General features: G+C 40.7%; 1 long non-coding RNA gene across 1 annotated transcript; it reads left to right on the top strand.

Moving 5' to 3' along the window:
- The first annotated feature begins 14550 nt into the window (after positions 1–14550).
- On the top strand, positions 14551–16768 carry LOC120974619 (uncharacterized). The gene is made up of 3 exons (XR_005769970.3): positions 14551–14744; positions 15029–15172; positions 15367–16768. It is a non-coding gene; the product is annotated as an uncharacterized lncRNA (long non-coding RNA).
- The last annotated feature ends 223 nt before the right edge of the window (positions 16769–16991 follow it).

Raw genomic sequence — 16991 nt, 5'->3', positions numbered from 1 at the left:
GATGATGCTTATAGGCGACAATAATGGTGTCCTATTGTGCCCCTCCACACTTGGGACCACCGAGGCGCGAAAGTATTCAGAGAAGATCGCGCTCCCTGTAGAAAATTCGGCCGTGTTCTAAGTGGCTACCCAGCAAGGTAATTTTCTGCTCTGAAGTTATCTCATGGAATGTGGGTGGAATGGATTGGCGGATGTGCTAGGTAGAGTGCCACTGGATGGCCATGTTAGTGGGCAGAATCTCCTCTCCTGCACACACGAACTTGGGTTTGGCAAGGAACTGGGTCGATACTGCTATCCTTTGGCTTTGCAATGGTGATTTAGGTAGTTTTGTTTTTTCGAATCATGGTGGTTTAGTTAATTTGTTAACAGGCGCTTCAGTTAGGACTAATAGTCAAGAGTGGTCAACTGGATTGAACTTAATAGAGGACAATGCAATTTTGTTATAATTGGTGCTTTAGTTAGTTTTAATGAAATGGTTCATTGGCTCAACTCCTATTTAGCTTACTATAGTATAGTCGTGTGGATTGTCGGTGATGAATAATATCCAATGCATTGTTTCCTATTGCCCAGTGTTCTACAGTTAAATATGCAGAACTTGAGCTTTGTTTGCCAAGAAAATGTCTGTTAATTCCCACAAGGAGTAATTCATTCCCCGTCCAAGTATTTATATACAATCATTGATACTTCATTTGTTTATGCTGCAGAGACATGGTCACATGGATGATTATCATCTTTTGGCTAAAGCATGTTAATTGACTGAAGAAATAGTACTGCACCTATGACTATGATCGTAGATGTCCAGTCCTGATTTTTGAGGACCAGTTTAGGATGTGATCATTTGTGCGGATTCAAAGCTACTTGACATGATTTTTACTAATCTGAATGTCGGGCATAAGCAATGTTAAGTAGGCTTCATTGAATTCTTAATAAGGAAATTACACAATATGATGTGTCTGTGAAAGGATCGAGAAGAGGTGTCTAGAGGGGGGGTGATTAGACACTGAGTACCAAAAAGTTGCAGTTTTTGACTTCTTTACGTTGGAGTGGAATTTAGGCACAAGTTTAACAGTCACAACACATAACAAGCAAGCATGCAAGGAGTATATGAGTAGCGGAAAGTAAAGCATGCAACTTGCAAGAATGTAAAGGGAAGGGATTGGAGGATTCAAACGCAATTTGGAGACACGGAGATTTTTGAGCCGTGGTTCCGATAGGTGGTGCTATCGTACATCCATGTTGATGGAGACTTCAACCCACGAAGGGTAACGGTTGCGCGAGTCCACGGAGGGCTCCACCCACGAAGGGTCCACGAAGAAGCAACCTTGTCTATCCCACCATGGCCGTCGCCCACGAAGGACTTGCCTCACTAGCGGTAGATCTTCACGAAGTAGGCGATCTCCTTGCCCTTACAGACTCCTTGGTTCAACTCCACAATCTTGTCGGAGGCTCCCAAGTGACACCTAGCCAATCTAGGAGACACCACTCTCCAAGAAGTAACAAATGGTGTGTTGATGATGAACTCCTTGCTCTTGTGCTTCAAATGATAGTCTTCCCAACACTCAACTCTCTCTCACAGGATTTGGATTTGGTGGAAAGAAGATTTGAGTGGAAAGCAACTTGGGGAAGGCTAGAGATCAAGATTCAAATGGTAGGAATGGAATATCTTGGTCTCAACACATGAGTAGGTGGTTCTCTCTCAGAAAATATAAGTTGGAAGTGTAGGTTTGTTCTGATGGCTCTCTCCACGAATGAAGAGGAGCTGGAGGGGTATATATAGCCTCCACACAAAATCTAACCGTTACACACAACTTGCCAAACTCAGTGGGACCGAATTGAGAAACTCGGTTGGACCGATTCAGCAAATCTAGTGACCGTTAGGATTTTCGGTGGGACCGACATGCAACTCGGTAGGACCGATATGGTTAGGGTTAGGGCATAACGTAATCTCGGTGAGACCGATTACACAAACTCGGTGGGACCGATTTTGGTAATAAGCTAACCAGAGAGTTGGTCAGGCAAACTCGGTAGGACCGATTACACAAACTCGGTGGGACCGATTTTGGTAATAAGTTAACCAGAGAGTTTGCATTGTAATCTCGGTAGTACCGATTGCTCAAACTCGGTGAGACAGATTTTGGTAATGGACATACACAGAGAGATTACAATCCCATCTCGGTGAGACCGAGATCCCTATCGGTGAGACCGATTTGCCTAGGGTTTGTGGCAGTGGCTAAGACATCTGAACTCGGTGGCGCCGGATAGAAAGAATCGGTGGGGCCGAGTTTGACTTATGGTTTAGGTCATATGTGGATGTGAGAAAGTAGTTGAGGGCTTTGGAGCATATCACTAAGCACTTTGAGCGAGCAAGCCATTAAGCAACACCTCATCCCCTCTTGATGGATTGGCTTTTCCTATAGACTCAATGTGATCTTGGATCACTAAAATAAAGAATGTAGAGTCTTGAGCTTTGAGCTTGAGCCAATCCTTTGTCCTTAGCATCTTGAAGGGGTCTCACATCCTTTAGTCCATACCACTCTATTGTTGAACTTGTCTAAAACATACTAGGTAAAAGTGTTAGTCCAACAAGAGATATGTTGCCATTAATTACCAAAATCACCCAGGGAGCACTTGTGCTTTCAATCTCCCCCTTTTTGGTAATTGATGACAACATACATCAAAGCTTTAGATAAAGATATAGAGAATAGCAAGTAAAGCTTTGGAAAGACATGTAACATGCATATGCTCCCCCTACATGTATGCAATCATGTGAATATGGAATATAGAAGCATGTGAGAGCATAACCATGATAGAGTAGGCAATGTGTTACATGTATCTTGGCTATATGCATCAGAGCAAAAGATGTGAATGTACCTTCATGCTTATGAGTCCTTCTTGCAAACAGTATATACATCAGCAAGAATTCCTCATACACATGACTGTGATGCATATACTTACCTTGTGGTCTTGAGTTGGCTTAGGATGGAATGAACCTGCGTAAACAAGGTTAGATAACACAGATACACCTACTAGCCAGAGCAAATACAAGAAACCACCAGAGTACCAAGACTGGGATGACATGTAGAGAATGAGTACTGAGTACCACATTGGATTTTAGACATGTCCCGAAAGGTAAAGATGTGCAATGAATTTAAGGATTCTTTCCCTTAGAAGTCTTGCTCCCCCTGAATCTAGCATGGGATACTGGGAGAAGATAGGGAACAGAAGATCAGAGCTCAAACAGAAAATCAGAGCTCAAGGAAACAAATAAACAGAGCTAATTGCAAATGAGCACATATGAACATGTCTTTCCCCTCAAGAAGACATGTGGCATCTCTCCTCTTGAACACAAAGCATCTGGGATCCTTGAAGATTACTCTCTCCTTGAGTGTTCTCTCCCCCTAGAGATATGATTAAGCTTTGATGTGATCTCTCTCTCCCCCTTTGACATCAATTTCCAAGAAGGGCCTTCTGGAATTTGTCATGAATGGGTTTGGTCCTTGAGTCACAGCACAAAGCACTAAGGTAAATGTGATGCTTGTAGAGGACAAGATTCATTGAGTGGAGCTGGATCAGAAGTAATGCAGGAATAAATGGCAAAATGCCTTTCTTGTAGTGAAATCGGTGGCACCGAGTGGTATGCTTCGGTTGCACCGAAAGAATTCGGTTAGACCAAAAACAAGAGACCGGTGTGACTGAGTTCATCACAGAGAAAACACTTGTCACCTCAGCTCACTTAGACAAGTATGATCTCACAAGGATTTGCAAGGAATTAACTGAAAGATTTGCAAAGAATTGGATGCGGGGAATGCAGAACAAATAGAAAAGAAATCTAGATGAAGTTTTTTTTGAAAGGGCGAACAGATATGCAAGAGAGAAATGCAAGAGCACAGAAAAGAACACAAGAGAACTTCATCTAGAATTGGTCGGCGACAAAGTCAACTATGTTAGAGTATATTGACTTAGGAGTCAAATGAGTTCACTTGATCATAGGTCATACTCATAGTTTAAGCTCAGAATGGGGTTAATCATCTTGATGTATTCACATCTTATCGAGTTCCTCTAACTCATGACTTGGATTAAAGCTTCTCTAAGATGGAATAACATACCTTGGGTGGTGGTGTTGATTGTGATCATGTAGTTGAACTTGTGTGGGTTGCTCAAGGTTGATGTAGCTCATCAAGAGTTGGGAGCACCACTTGGAATTTGAGTTCATCTACCTACATGGGTTAGTTTTTGCAAGGAAGAGCACTTGTGTATCCAAAATGACAATCATGAAATTCAACATAGAATTTTCCAAAGGATATGTTTGAATGGTTTCATGCTTCCTTGGCTTCAGCCACCGTTGTGTAGAGACTTGGCGATGTAGAGATTGCTCAAGATGTGAGTGAGTTGCAATCTCATAGACTTAGATTCATCCAAGTTCCTACATGGATTAGATAACATGCAAGGTGCAAATATATCCAAGACATAACATTATCATCATAAGAGAAATATCAAGGATTAGTCATAAGCTCATGTCTTGCATGTATCCAATGGAGTTCCTACTCCAAGTTTGAAGCATCAATGATGTTCAATTCACCCCTTAACCTGCAAAACACTTTCTCGTCAAGTTGTTTAGTGAATATATCAGCTAATTGCTTTTCGGTGCGAACATGCTTAAGATTAATGTCCCCTTTGGCAACATGATCTTGAATGAAATGATGACGAACTTCAATATGCTTAGTTCGAGAGTGTTGCACGGGATTATGAGCAATCTTGATAGCACTCTCATTGTCACAAAGTAATGGAACATGTTTCACATATATCCCATAATCTTTAAGAGTTTGGGTCATCCAAAGTAATTGAGCACAACATGAACCAGCGGCAATGTATTCCGCTTCGGCGGTGGATAAGGATACCGAGTTTTGTTTCTTGGAAGACCAAGACACAAGAGATCTACCAAGAAATTGACAAGTACCCGAAGTGGACTTTCTATCAACCTTCTCACCGGCATAGTCCGAGTCGGAGTAGCCAACAAGATCGAAAGAGGCTCTCTTTGGATACCAAATGCCAAAGTTTGGTGTATGGATTAAGCATCTCACTATCCTTTTCACAGCCTTAAGATGACATTCTTTAGGAGCAGCTTGACATCGTGCACACATGCACACACTTAGCGTGATATCGGGACGTGAAGCACATAGATATAACAATGAACCAATCATAGAGCGATAAACCTTTTGATCAACCGGTTCACCATCTTTGGTCAAATCAAGATGTCCACTAGTAGGCATGGGTGTAGTCATACCTTTGCATTCTTGCATATTGAACTTCTTGAATAAGTCCTTGGTGTACTTCGTTTGAGAGACAAAGGTACCTTCCTTAGTTTGCTTGATTTGCAAACCGAGAAAGAATTTGAGTTCACTCATCATAGACATCTCAAACTTCTCCGACATTAGCTTTCCAAACTTCTCACTAAAATGAGGGTTAGTTGATCCAAATATAATATCATCGACATAAATTTGGCATACAAATAGTTCTCCGTTGACCCTTTTAGTAAAAAGTGTAGAATCTATTTTTCCAATTTCAAAGCCTTTTTCAATAAGGAACTTGGTCAAGCATTTATACCACGCTCTAGGAGCTTGTTTAAGACCATAAAGGGCTTTGTGAAGTTTGTAAACATGATTAGGTTTCTTAGGATTAACAAAGCCGGGAGGTTGCTTAACATAAACTTCCTCCTCTATTTCACCATTTAGAAAAGCACTTTTAATGTCCATTTGGTACAAGGTGATATCATGATGATTAGCATAGGCAAGTAAGATGTGAATGGACTCAAGTCTAGCAACGGGAGCATAAGTCTCACCGTAGTCCATACCTTCGACTTGTGTGTAGCCTTGGGCGATGAGACGTGCTTTGTTGCGAACTACTTGTCCATCTTCATCTTGCTTGTTGCGAAACACCCATTTGGTACCGATGATGTTGTGGTTGTTGTCGGGCTTCTCAACCAATGTCCAAACTTGATTTCTCTCAAAGTTGTGTAGCTCTTCATGCATAGCGTTTATCCAATCCGGATCTTCCAATGCTTCTTCAACCTTCATAGGTTCAATGCTAGAGATGAATGAATAATGTTCACAAAAGTTAGCTAAACGAGTTTTAGAGCGAGTGATTCTCCCGGTTTGGATATCGTTGTAGATTTGCTCGACGGGATGGTCTTTAGCAATTCTTGCTCGAACTCGTGAAAGCTTTTGCTTGGGTCTTGGTTGAACATCTCCTTCATCTCGTTCTTCTTCTCGGTCTTCTTCATTGTTGGCGTTGTCGTTCTCTTGTCGTTGTGGAGAAGGAGGTTGTCGACGTTCGTCTTGGTGCACTTCCTCGTTTTCTTCATCTTGGTATGTCCCACTTGTGGATACTTCCATATCCACTCTTGGTTCACCTTGTCGTGAGGTAGAAGCTTCCACTTGGACGGACGAGGTGCTCTCCTTCACCTCCGTTGGGCGAATCTTGCCAATAGACAAGTCTTGGATTGCTTCTGAGGGATCTTTGTCTCCTACATCAATTGGCAATTGCTCTACTTGCGAGCCGTTAGATTCATCAAAGTTCACATCTACCGTTTCTTCAACCTTTCGGGTGAAATTGTTGTAGACACGGTATGTGTGAGTGTTTGAGCCATAACCAAGTAGGAAACCTTCATGAGACTTAGGAGCAAATTTAGAACGACGATGCTTATCAAGAATGTAGCATTTTGAGCCGAATACTCGAAAGTATCCAACTTGGGGTTTGTTACCGGTGAGAAGCTCGTATGCCGTCTTGCCGAGTAGCTTGTGAAGATACAAGCGATTTGTTGCATGACAAGCTGTCTCAACCGCTTCCGCCCAAAAATGCTTCGGCGTCTTGTACTCATCAAGCATCGTTCTCGCCATTTCGATGAGCGTCCGGTTCTTCCTCTCAACAACTCCATTTTTTTGAGGTGTGTACGTAGCCGAGAACTCATGTGAGATCCCTTCTTCGTCAAGAAAGGTGTCCACATTTGCGTTCTTGAACTCCGTTCCATTGTCGATGCGAACCTTCTTGATCTTCACTTCGAATTGATTTTGGGCCTTCCTAGCGAACTTTTTGAAGATCTTTTGGACCTGCGATTTGTCATTGAGAAAGAATACCCACGTAAATCTTGAAAAATCATCAAATATAACTAAACCAAAAGAATTTCCACCGAGACTTTTGTAGGCGTTGGGACCAAAAAGATCCATGTGAAGTAGCTCGAGTGGCCTCCTTGTGGTCATGATGTTCTTCACGGGATGCCTCCCTCCAACTTGTTTACCTGCCTGACAAGCGCTGCAAAGTCTATCCTTATCAAATATGACATCGTTAACGCCAAGGATATGATTTCCTTTAATAAGCTTGTCAAGGTTTCGCATGCCAACATGACCTAATCGTTTATGCCATAACCAGCCTTTAGAGGATTTAGCAATAAAGCAAGTTCTAGGTTGAACCTTTTTAGTGAAATCAACAATGTAAAGATCACCTCTACGAAACACTTGGCAATCTACTTCAGTAAATAGGACATTGAAACCGAAATCTACAAGTCTAGATACTGAAAGTAAGTTGTATCCAAGAGATTCAACGAGCATGACATTTTGTATGGAGCTATCATGTGAGATGGCCACCTTACCGAGGCCAACCACCTTACCCTTTGAGTTATCACCAAAAGTGACATATTTCGAGGGCCGTCATTTTCAGCAAGCTCACGAAACATATCTTTATCTCCGGTCATGTGATCGGTACATCCACTATCAAGAACCCATTCCTTTCCTCCTGCCATATATCCCCGAAGATTTGCCATAAGACCAAAGTGTCTCATTGCATCATCAAGATCAAAGTCACCATCATCATCCTCGTCATAGTATCCATGTTCAACATCGTCATGTGGTGGATCAATTCCTAGAGAGGGTGATTCGTTAGAGTGAGTTTGACAATGATCCTTTTTATGAATTTTAATAGCTTCGGAAATAATATCACTAATAATTCCAACATCTCCTTTGGCACGCATAAGGTTTGTAAGCTCAAATAGACAATCACCAAACTTAGGATTATTGGAATTCATCTTACTCAAGGCAATAGACTTATGGAGAATTTCATCCACATTTTTCAAGGAATAATCTGGAGAACGTTCCTCAAGAAATTTCCATATAGTGTAGGCACAAAGAGTAGGCAAACATCCAATCAAGTTTCTAGGCAAGCCTCTAGTGATAAGATTAACAGTTCTAAGATTGCGAATCATGTCAATTGACTCATCAAGGGTAGGATGCATAGGATCAACATGAGGTGCACAAGGGCTAGCAAGGTACTTGTTCAAATGATATTCATTTAAAATCACAAGCATCTCATTTTTCACTCATGAAAATACTCTCCATCAAGTATAGGCACTCTATGTCTAAGACTCCCCAAAGTAGACTCATCCATCTTCCTCCAATGGTGTTTAAACCAAAGCAATGGAGACCAGAGCTCTGATACCAATTGAAAGGATCGAGAAGAGGTGTCTAGAGGGGGTGATTAGACACTAAGTACCAAAAAGTTGCAGTTTTTGACTTCTTTACGTTGGAGTGGAATTTAGGCACCAGTTTAACAGTCACAACACATAACAAGCAATCATGCAAGGAGTATATGAGCAGCGGAAAGTAAAGCATGCAACTTGCAAGAATGTAAAGGGAAGGGATTGGAGGATTCAAACGCAATTTGGAGACACAGAGATTTTTGAGCCGTGGTTCCGATAGGTGGTGCTATCATACATCCACATTGATGGAGACTTCAACCCACGAAGGGTAACAGTTGCGCGAGTCCACGGAGGGCTCCACCCACGAAGGGTCCACGAAGAAGCAACCTTGTCTATCCCACCATGGCCGTTGCCCACGAAGGACTTGCCTCACTAGCGGTAGATCTTCACGAAGTAGGCGATCTCCTTGCCCTTACAAACTCCTTGGTTCAACTCCACAATCTTGTCGGAGGCTCCCAAGTGACACCTAGCCAATCTAGGAGACACCACTCTCCAAGAAGTAACAAATGGTGTGTTGATGATGAACTCCTTGCTCTTGTGCTTCAAATGATAGTCTCCCCAACACTCAACTCTCTCTCACAGGATTTGGATTTGGTGGAAAGAAGATTTGAGTGGAAAGCAAGTTGGGGAAGGCTAGAGATCAAGATTCAAATGGTAGGAATGGAATATCTTGGTCTCAACACATGAGTAGGTGGTTCTCTCTCAGAAAATAGAAGTTGGAAGTGTAGGTTTGTTCTGATGGCTCTCTCCACGAATGAAGATGAGCTGGAGGGGTATATATAGCCTCCACACAAAATCTAACCGTTACACACAACTTGCCAAACTTTGTGGGACCGAATTGAGAAACTCGGTCGGACCGATTCAGCAAATCTAGTGACCGTTAGGATTCTCGGTGGGACCGGCATGCAACTCGGTAGGACCGATATGATTAGGGTTAGGGCATAACGTAATCTCGGTGAGACCGATTACACAAAATCGGTGGGACCGATTTTGGTAATAAGCTAACCAGAGAGTTGGTCAGGCAAACTCGGTAGGACCGATTACACAAACTCGGTGGGACCGATTTTGGTAATAAGTTAACCAGAGAGTTTGCATTGTAATCTCGGTAGTACCGATTGCTCAAACTCGGTGAGACCGATTTTGGTAATGGACATACACAGAGAGATTACAATCCCATCTCGGCGAGACCGAGATCCCTATCGGTGAGACCGATTTGCCTAGGGTTTGTGGCAGTGGCTAAGACATCTGAACTCGGTGGCGCCGGATAGAAAGAATCGGTGGGGCCGAGTTTGACTTGTGGTTTAGGTCATATGTGGATGTGAGAAAGTAGTTGAGGGCTTTGGAGCATATCACTAAGCACTTTGAGCAATCAAGCCATTAAGCAACACCTCATCCCCTCTTGATAGTATTGGCTTTTCCTATAGACTCAATGTGATCTTGGATCACTAAAATAAAAAATGTAGAGTCTTGAGCTTTGAGCTTGAGCCAATCCTTTGTCCTTAGCATCTTGAAGGGGTTTCACATCCTTTAGTCCATGCCACTCTATTGTTGAACTTGTCTGAAACATACTAGGTAAAAGTGTTAGTCCAACAAGAGATATGTTGCCATTAATTACCAAAATGACCCAGGGAGCACTTGTGCTTTCAGTCTGCCATAGTATTAGTGTTGTTTGAAGAATTTCTTCTTCTTACCAATTAGGCAGATGCTTTAACTATCGATGCAGACCCTGTGCCGGATGTTCATCAGCAACGCCAGTCAGGGGTTCAGGCTCCTGTGGAACTCATGGGATCAGTCATATGAACCTCATGTATTTGATAGTTTTCTCCATCACTTTTATGCCTTCAACTACAGATAATTAAGGCTACCCCACAAGTTCATTGAGATTTGTTTTTTATAGGACTTGGATTAGTAATCACCAACAATATTGTTATTGCTTCTTATATATACTTTCAGTTCTAATTAAATTTCAGATTTTCTTTATGCTGTACTACTAAACTGTGTGTTCTAAACCAAAGATGACATCTGCGTCTTTTTATGCATGCATGTTTCAAGACAATATATCTAATATGTAGTATATGGAAAGGTACCTAAAATATTAGCTTATATTGCCAACTCTTGAAAATATACGATCCTTTTACATTTTTTTGCCATGAACCTGGGGAGCTTGGCACGGAGTATGGTGTCAATAATCAGTATATACCAGGACAATATTCAACAATGACGTTTCTTGCCTCAATACTTCCTTCACCACCAATCTAGCCGCAAACTCTGTTTCTCCTTCAATGTAGGTCCACAAAGGTTGTGCTTTCTGTGCATCTAAAAGTAAGGTTACTATCATAATTACAGTAAAGCTTCTTCTCTATTCAAATTGAATTTGATAAGCAACAAAGTCCTTTGTGTCATGCTTCAGTTATATGGCTCGAGCTAGCCAAACCTGAAATGTTCGGTGAAGATTCAAAGTACATCTAGATTACTTTGTGTTGCCCACAATCCTATTACTTGATTTTTTTGCTAACTATCTCTATGGATAAATCTGCAAGATGATGCAAAGAAGTTGCATGCAGATAGGCTGCGTACAGACATGCATGGTGTAAGTTTATACCAATTTTACAATATTGAGATTTGTTCAGATACTTCTAAGCAGTGCTCTAGCAGAACGGTGCTACATTTCCTTACTGTTGTTGCCAAATATTTGTTTTGTGGCATATCAGGACTGGACGGCATCATTCTAACGACCTCACCCTGGGAGTCCACTTCTACACGGTCATGGCATCCGCCTCCACCAATTATCTAGAGGTAATTGATTTGGTGCCCTCCGTTGGATGAATGTAACATCCCAAAATCTTCCAAATTTTGGAATGTTAATATTTATTATTATTAAGTGGGCTGCTATGATTTTCAAGGGAATAAAAAAATAATACCTTTTTGTGTACTGTTTCAAAAAAATCGAGTTTGGATTTCTTCTCTTTTGGACTCTGATGGAATATTTTTGAAACCATATCCAATATTATGGAGTGAGAATCAAATGACTTTCTCAAACGTGGTGGACGAATATTTCATTTAAAAGTACTTTGAATTGTGAGTTCCATCTTATTTGGAGTTTTTGTGCCATTTAAATATTTCCAAATTATTCAAATAAATTTAATGAGAGGAGATAATGTGACTTCTCCAAAAATATATTTGGAAATATTTAATACGGCGCAATTATTCTTTTGTGAATTGCAAAACCCAAAAATTGATATATATTTTTTTGTGTAATTTAATTATGTCCATAAAGAATGTATTGTAGTTTGTGTAAACAAATAATTTTATTAAAATCTGAAACTATATTTTGTAGGTACCAAATTATAATTAGGTGTATGTGAACATTTATTTTTGTCCATTCAAAGTTTTTCTGCGCAACAAAGGTATTTAAAAAAAAACTACATCTATAGCCCATCTAAGGCCGAGCCCAGCGGCTCGTCTTCCACCTAGAGCTCTCGTACAGGCACATAAACATACACACACAGAACGGAAAACATGGCTGCCATTTTCTTCTCTTGCTCCATCAATCTTTCACCGTTTCAATTTGTCTTCAACACATAATTTATTCTCCACGAAACGTCGGATCCATTCAGGGAATTGAAACCTAATTTAGATGTGTTAATTGCCTGGAAACTCCTCCACTCGCACCATTAATGGGGGAATATAACTCGCCTTGGATCTCACCGAATCGGCATCCCTAGCACCTATAAGTAGGCACCTCAGGAGCACCTCGAATCACTACCTCTTCACACCCGAAACCCCTCCCTGTCTCGCCTTCCTCCATGGGCAATTGCTCGCCGGAGTTCGCCCTCAGCTGACCGCTTGCGACGAAGCTAGTACGGCCTCTGGTAAGCCACTCGTCCCTCCACTTATTCCTTCGGATGAGTCTTGCTTGTGCGAACCTCCCTGACCACTTAAACCTCTCCAATCCGCAGCGGGAGCTCACAAACGGCGACGATCACATCCAACAAGAAACTCCGGCTAACTCCAGCGGGTTCACACGGCCTTCCGAGGACGAATTGGTCGTCTCCGAAGACATCACCTTCTTCTCTTCGTCGTGAGCTTCACCATCCACCCCTCGTACTCGCCGGAGCACGCCCGAGCCACCGACTTCTTCGTCACCAGCGACCAACTCCGGCAAGCCTCCTGTAAATTCCGTAATTTTTTTCAAAAAAATATATCCAAAGTTCGGAAATTATGTCCGATTTTAACAAATAAGATATCCCCTGATTCGTTGGCACCTCTAGTTTATTATAAAAATATATAATATAACTTTTGGACAAATTAAAATTTAGTTTTGATTTAAATGGTAATTTGAGTATTTTTGCTATATCTTTTATTCTGTAAATCTTATAAAAATGTTATATATAAGAAAGTTGGACCTTTGGACCTGAACTTTCTGTTAGAACTCATTGCATAAATTTTTAGCAATGTTTAGTTGATGTTTTAACATCAACATCTTAGTTTGACCTTCTTTGATGATCGTTTAATAACTTCGTTAAAATGAAATTTTTCTATAGGTTAAGTCTCTTAAATTGATCCCTAGGGAACCTCTTTGATCACTTTGTATCACCACAAAACTTTGGAGTTACAAGATTACAAATTTAATTATTTATCTTGAAACGCATGCCATACCCACTTCCGTTTAACCAAGTCAAATATTCCGAACAACCCATTATGAAATTATCGTAGAATCTTGCCTCACAACCCTCATTCTATCAAACCATGATCTTCACTTTGTACCAATTTGATCCGACCCCGGAATATGATATATGACATATTTTCAATCAAGCCAACTTGGTCCTATCTCAACCCTACCACGTCATAGTAACTAGCTTAGTAATAGTAAAAACTAAATAATTTGTATTGTGAATTTGTATCTTTTATTTGGATCTTAATTTGCAATTGTTGTGTGTTGAATTATCTTCTTGTATCGTTAGATATATCAGGTGAAGGAGAGACGACTCGGAGTAGAATATATCAACTTCAAGAATCAGGCAAGTTGCAAATTGATCATGCTTTGACCTATGTTTTCATATTATGCATAATCCTTAGTACTTTAATGTTATGCATGTTTTATAAAAGTTTGCAAGTATTTTTACTAGCTACAGCCACAGAATCAAAACTTACTACCATGCTTGGCCGCGCTTGCACAAATGGGTGGGTTGAAAATCAAACAAGTTTTTAAACAAATAAACTTGCCTTCTTTTGGGCAACGTTTTGTAAAAAATTTTGAAAAACAAAAATTATATGTTATTCTACTTCTACTCCCTGGGCGGAATGGTATGACGGGAGCGTCTACAAGTGATTGCGCCCATCGGGGTCTTGCAGTGAATGCGCCCGACTGGGGTCTTGCACACAGGTTTTTGGTGGGGACCACCGTCCAGGGGACCGAGATCTTCCAAGTACAGTTTGATGTAGCTTCAAGTACAGCCACATGCTATTATGGCTCTGGCTTAGCTTTTCCTTATCGGGAAACCCTTTATTCAGGTACGGTCATCGAAGAGGGGTCTTAATAGCCAAGGGAGCGGGTCGTGCTAGAACTAAGTAAAGGGGGCCATTTGAAAAGGCTTCGTCACAATCTCCTCCCGGTCACACACCCAAAGTGGTGTCACGACATAAAGGGTTGATTGTGTCATGTGGGGAACGTGTACGACCTCTGCGGAGGGTTCAACCTAATCGATTAGCCGTGCCCCCGGTTACGGGCAATTTTGAGCAACTGAAGACTTGGACTGAAGAAGAATCTCCCCTCTCTTTTCTAAAAATCTATTTTAAGGGTTTAAGTTGAGGATTGAGCACAGTGATTGTGTTTCACTTCAACCGGGATGTTTTAACTAATTTTGGAGAATGAGCACTGGTGCGTATATCCAAGTGTCTCACTCCTACTTTATACTAAAAACTATTTTTATTTCAAAAGAAGTTTACAAAATTTAGTATAGGAGAAAACTGGCTTTATGCAAAGGAAACCTCCACCAATACTTACCTTGCATATATATTCTGTTAAACTTTTCTTTGCAACTTGCGAGTACATTCCACGTACTCACCTGCACCTGTCATGTGCAGATCTCAACAGATTAAGAGACAATAGGGTTATGGTCTACACTCAACGATCCCAGTGGCATTGATGGAGCCCTAACTTAGCGACTACGTATAATTCCGCTGTATTATGTGCCAGCATTGAGCTGTGCTAATGGTATGTATTTGCTTAATTCTGGATCTGCCGTTGTAGTAAAATGATATATGTTTTAATGATATTCATTCTTGTTACTGTGTGTGCTAGCTACGATCCAGGGATAGCATAGTAAACACAGAGACTTGGATTTTTGTCAAATCCGGGTCGTGACAATGAAGATGCTCTATTATGTGTGGTTTAGTCGCATGTGGTTCATGCAAGCTGTCCTTAAGTTTTTATTGGCATTGGATAGAACTGAGAAAAATCTATTTATGCTTACAATTTTGTGTGCCTTTTTCTAGCAGCTAAGTTATACAGACGATCGGGGAGGTCAACTTTGAGCTGCAGCCCTCTATGTGTTCACGCAATTGGAACGCCCGAAATATCACGCCAATATGAGGGACGCCCGAAATATCAAGCCAATATGTGATTTATGCCTTTTCTGTTAGGTATGTGATCATTAATTCATATGATTAGTTGGTACTTAGGAACATGCAAACCCCTGTTTTCCATCATAATCCAGAAGGTCCAAATTTTAAATATGGATGTTAAGCTAATGAGGAGAACCTTTTTGGCTCGAACATCATATTTTTTTAGGTAGGCGATCATTAGTTCATTATGATTAGTCGATATTTCTAAACAGGGGAAGCCATGGTGTCCACAAGGCTCAAGCAAGTCGGATTTCTGATGGATTTTAAATGATCAAGACAACCTAAGTGGCTCTTTGCTTGGCCACCATTGCCAATATTTATGGAGCAGTTTTCAAATGTGCAAATGTCCAACCCATTAAAACACCCTCTTAGGTTCATAGGGAGAACCAGGCAACACCAGAAAACTGAAGCTTCCTACTTTCCAACTGTTGATTGCACATGTACATGTATAAAAGACACTATCTAAGACAAATATATGATTCACCAGGTTTAGTGAAAGTTAGCTTAAATACCATGTATTTTTCTGCACACAGATTATTGCCTACTGTAGATCATCCTCCGTACATATGTTAGTCTAATAGTCAAGCAAGACCAAAAACTTCACTCCAGTAATGCCTTTGCTCCATAAGAGCTAACAATTGTTAAAAAAAACAAATCACAAACTAATGATTTCATTTGTTTGCAGGAATAGGCACTGTATTTTTCACTATTATGCAAAAACAACTTTAAGTCATGATTTTTTAAAATATTTTTTTCATGAAAGATCTCGAGGGTGAGAAAATTATCATCATATTCAGAAGAATATTAGCTTGAGTACCATATAGAGGGTGACAAAAGTGGGGCTCTTACGTCAATTTTCTTATTCAGGTGGTACACTACGTGTAGCAAACTCATTCACTGTAAAGAAATGAATGGTATCGTTTCTCATGCCATGGAAGTATGGTCTGAAGTTGCCTTACTCTTAGGACTTTTTGTCAACATCTATGAGCTGACTAGCAAAATTCTGGCAACTGCAGTCACATCAGGCATAATACAACGCGTAGGGCCATCACCTAGCTCCATAAATCTTAATCTCATTTCCAGTGATTGTTGCTTTGCTATCTTAGTCATTGATGATGAAGGAATGTAGAAACCACATGTTGGGTACAATATTTAACCATACAATTTCTGCTAGAAGCCATCATAATCCACGCCTCCCTCCTATTTTTCTTACAGCAAACCAATAGATATCAACTAACCACAAGCTTAGCCTGTGGTATATTGCATAAATATCTAGCTTATGGAAAGCCTGGTAAGTGGAGCAATGGAGCAAATGGAGCGCCTTCTAACTAGCAGTGCCCACTTCACTGTTCTGTACATAGATGAGAAGTCTGCTTGCTGCCACTCATCTAATATTATATGTTTCTGTTCCATGTGGAACTAAGAGGTCACATATCTAGCTTCTACTGCTTTGTTGTTGTACACAGAAGCTTTTGTAACCTGCCACCACATTTGTAGGCAGGTTTCGATAAAAGTATTAGATTACATTTTTCCACATCAATCCAGTATTCAGTAACGGGTTTTTGGTTCTATTTCTATTGCAAACCAGTTCATTCTTCGCAAACAAGAAACTCTACATGCTGTGGAGAACCACATCTACAACAGATTAGGTTACTTGGTAAGAAATTGGCATGGGCCACAGCTCAGTCTGTCTCATGTGAGTTTACACTATTACAAAAAATTACTACAGATCTAGAACAAGCCAGCAGGAATTTTGCGTCTTGACTATCTGTCATATTTTATAACTATCATACTTTGTAGTGCTTATAACGAGGGATAGATTCTGAGATGTACTACT

Source organism: Aegilops tauschii, chromosome 2, assembly GCF_002575655.3.
Source record: "Aegilops tauschii subsp. strangulata cultivar AL8/78 chromosome 2, Aet v6.0, whole genome shotgun sequence".
NCBI classification, from domain to species: domain Eukaryota; kingdom Viridiplantae; phylum Streptophyta; class Magnoliopsida; order Poales; family Poaceae; genus Aegilops; species Aegilops tauschii.
The sequence above is the reverse complement of the archived record's forward strand: the minus strand, read 5'-3'. Positions and strand labels throughout refer to the sequence as shown.